General features: G+C 46.0%; 1 long non-coding RNA gene across 2 annotated transcripts; it reads right to left on the reverse strand.

Moving 5' to 3' along the window:
- Positions 1-3,012: 3,012 nt before the first annotated feature.
- On the reverse strand, positions 3,013-3,566 carry LOC309516738. Of its 2 annotated transcripts, none has more exons than XR_014212995.1 (2): positions 3,519-3,566; positions 3,013-3,364 (listed from the first exon to the last, which is right to left on the reverse strand). It is a non-coding gene; the product is annotated as an uncharacterized lncRNA (long non-coding RNA). The 2 variants fall into 2 exon arrangements; XR_014212996.1 differs by having other exon boundaries at positions 3,473-3,562.
- Positions 3,567-3,784: the final 218 nt, after the last annotated feature.

The following is a 3,784-nucleotide window of genomic DNA, read 5'->3' on the forward strand; positions in this document are numbered from 1 at the left end:
TGCCCCGCAAGACGAATGCCTCGCAAGACAAAAAACTCGCTATACGAAAGGTTTTTTCATTCGCGATTTGCCTCGCAAGACGAATTCCCCTATGGGCTTGCTTCGCAAGACGAAAACGTCTTGCGACTTTGTTAAACCATTTAAACCGTGCTTCGCAAGAAGAAAAATTCGCTAGACAGCAAAAATTGCGGAACGAATTAATTTCGTCTTGCGGGGCACCACTGTACTGTGACCTTGCACAGCTCTCATTCATTTTGATGGGGCTTACATAAAAGAACACCCCACCACCAAACTGTGCTCCTAATTTAGGCAGGTGGACATTACATAATTTAGGGATTACCTATTGGCATGTTTCGGGTGGAGCTGTGGGTTAAATCACAGAGCCTAGGACTTGCCAATCAGAAAGTCGGTGGTTCGAATCCCCGGGACGGGATGAGCTCCCGTTGCTCCTGCCAACCTAGCAGTTCTAAAGCACGTCAAAGTGCAAGTAGATAAATAGGTACAGCTCTGGCAGGAAGGTAAACGGCGTTTTCGTGCACTGCTCTGGTTCGCCAGAAGCGGCTTAGTCATGCTGGCCACATGCCCCGGAAGCTGTATGCCGGCTCCCTCGGCCAATAAAGCGAGATGAGCGCCGCAACCCCAGAGTCGGCCATGACTGGACCTAATGCTCAGGGGTCCCTTTACCTTTACCTATTGAAATGTTTATAGCTGCTTACATGGGGTTTTCTAGTTAATGTCTGTTAAGGCACCAATTAAGCCTGAACTGCCTCAGCTTCACCAGTGCTTTAGGACTGGGGCTTCCAGACCAGTTTCTGGGGCTAAACTGTGGCAAAGTCCCATTGCGGTCAAGTGTCCCTTTAGATTACCTGCAGGGCATTTTTGTACATTTTCCTGTGCATAACAATTCTCTGCAAACAGAAAGCTAGCTTATCAGTAAGAATGGCACCACTACAAAAGTTTCCTATTTTCAGGAAGAGTTTGAGGGGGTTAGGGAACCGGAATGGTTCTCTTTTGCAGTATGAAGTAGTTCAGCCCATTCCATGTTGTCAGGATTCTACCCCTCATTCTACAGCAACAGAAGATCCAGCTGTTTTACACACTGGTGGTGAACAGAGGCAGCAGAATTCTGTATTGTATGGCTTCAAGTTGTAAGTGTGCAAAGTGTGGGGTGAGTCACTGAATGCTGCCCCACCTATAAAACAAAAACAAAAACCTTCGTGTAGGGAGAAAACTAACATAGCAGGAAAAGCTTCTGTGCTAAACCTTTCTCCTTGAAGAACCACTTTACTACATGCATGGAGGTTTTTTTAAAATGGAAAAGCTTTCCAAAATATGGCATGCCCTCCTTCAGCCTGATGTCATACAGCTCAGAATTCTGCCACCTCAATCTGCTACCTTGTTTTATATATGCAGAAGATAAAAGTGGTCAACTGAATAGTACCATTTCATACTTCAGATGTGAGGAATACAGTGTGGTGTAGTGGCTAAGAGTGGTGGACTTGTAATCTGGTGAATCGGGTTCGCTTCCCCGCTCCTCCACATGCAGCTGCTGGGTGACCTTGGGCCAGTCACACTTCTCTGAAGTCTCTCAGCCCCACTCACCTCACAGAGTGTTTGTTGTGGGGGAGGAAGGGAAAGGAGAATGTTAGCTGCTTTGAGACTCCTTCGGGTAGTGATAAAGCGGGATGTCAAATCCAAAACATTTCTCCAATGAAAATAGGGGCATCCCATTCCATAATGATAATTTTACTATTTATACCCCACACATCTTACTGGGTCGCCCCAGCCACTCTGGGCAGCTTCCAACATATATAAAAAACATAATTAAACATTAAACAAACTTCCCTATACAGGATTGCTTTCAGACAGCTTGGGGGGTTGGGTAACTCCATACCCTCCAACATTTCTTCAGTGAAAATAGGGACATCATAGGGAAAAGTGGGACATTCCGGGATCAAATCAGAAATGGGGATGGCTTCTCTAAATCAGGAAAATAGGGACACTTGGAGGGTCTGGAATTACATTTTGAGTGCTTACATATGTAAGAAAACAAAAACAAACTTCCTGCCAGAAAACCAACAACCTGGAACAAAGCAACTTAGTACTTTTGAAGAGAATATTTTAGACCAGGGGTCTGCAACCCGCGGCTCCGGAGCCGCATGTGGCTCTTTTACACCTTTGCCGCGGCTCCGGGGCGGATACTAGCGAGGGGAGGAGGCGCATTGTGCGCCCCGACACTCCCCACTGTGGCGGGCACTGTACTGGCTGTGACGTCACATGGGGGCGGTGCGTGCGTTAGTCACACACCGTCCCGACGTCACCTTCCCGCCTGCCTGCCCGCTACACTGTTAGGGGCATGTACGCTGGTCACTGCATTGAAAGGGGGCATGTACTCTGGTCACTGTTTTGAAGGGGAGTGAAGAACACACACACACAAAAAGGTAACTTGTTAATTTAACGTTTATTTCTATGAGGAGGAGTAATTCTGAGGGGTCAAACAAAGAAATAATAAAAAGTGACAAAAAAGTTATTTTTATAATGACGAATTTTGCGGCTCCCAGTTTTTTTTTCTTCGGAAACGGGTGCAAGTGGCTCTTTCTGTCTTAAAGGTTGCAGACCCCTGTTTTAGACCCATCAACTTCCTGCTGCCCTAGCTTTCTACTTGCATGGAATGTGGCGTGTTGTTTATTTTAGAGGAACATTCAAAATTATGATTCCTCTCCCCACACTATGAAACGGTACAGTCCATTCGACTATCTCCTTTTGTTGCATGTGGAGATCAGGCTGCCCTCCACCTTCTTTATTGGCGTTCTTTTTCCACCTGAATTTATCCTCACCCTCCATTCAATATAGTTCACAGTTAATTAACCAAACTGCCCCAGTTGCACAAAATGATCATAACTTTGCCTGGATGCCTGGATGCCCTTTATGATGTGTGCACAAATCATGCTATTATAAAAGTGGCTTTATAAAAGTCTTCTTGACAGAGGAGACAGAAGAAGTGAACAGAAATGGTGTCGGCTGTTGTTTTTAATTAGTCGCCTCGCAAGCAATTTTTTTTTTTAAGCAACAGCAGGTAATCTAAACCCCAATGACTTAAACCCCAATGCTCTGAAAGTGCCTTTTCAACAGCTTTAACAAGAGTTTCACCCTCATTGTACTTTGCTTCCTAGGTAAAAGGATCCTTAAACCTTGTATGGCAGATGTCATGTGCATTCTAATGAAGGAATCAAAAGGCCAGAGATGTAATCTATCTATTCTCCAGAACAGCATGTCCTTCAGGTGGGTGCAGATGCCCTTGAGGTGTCCACAGGTGGAGGCAGTGCCTTGGTGAGAAGCAGAAATTCAGCTAGTAGAGACTCTTCTGGTAGTAGTGAGATAGAACAAAGAGGATTTTTGCTGTTGGATTTGTGTCTAACCTTATATATCCCGTGGAGACTGCTCTATTGGGGCAAATGGGGCAGTGCCCCACCAAGTTCCATTGTCAGCCAATCTTACTTGCCTGCCTCCTTACTTACAACCAGTCCAGGGGTTGGAACGGCCTGTCAGCTTCCTCCAGCTTTTGTAGAACTCAGAAAGGGGAGGGTCAAAATCTGGATTAGTTGGCTCTATCTCTCAGTGGCTCTGGCTCCCCCTACTGTTGGGCTCCCTGCATTCCACCCTACCAGTCACAATGGGCAACAGTCAACAATCCTTAGTCCATCATCCAGGTTAGTACAGTGGTACCTCGGGTTACAGACACTTCAGGTTACAGACGCTTCAGGTTACAGACTCCGCTAACACA

The sequence above is a fragment of the Podarcis vaucheri genome, assembly GCF_965113315.1.
Source record: "Podarcis vaucheri genome assembly, chromosome: 13".
Taxonomy (NCBI): Eukaryota; Metazoa; Chordata; class Lepidosauria; order Squamata; family Lacertidae; genus Podarcis; species Podarcis vaucheri.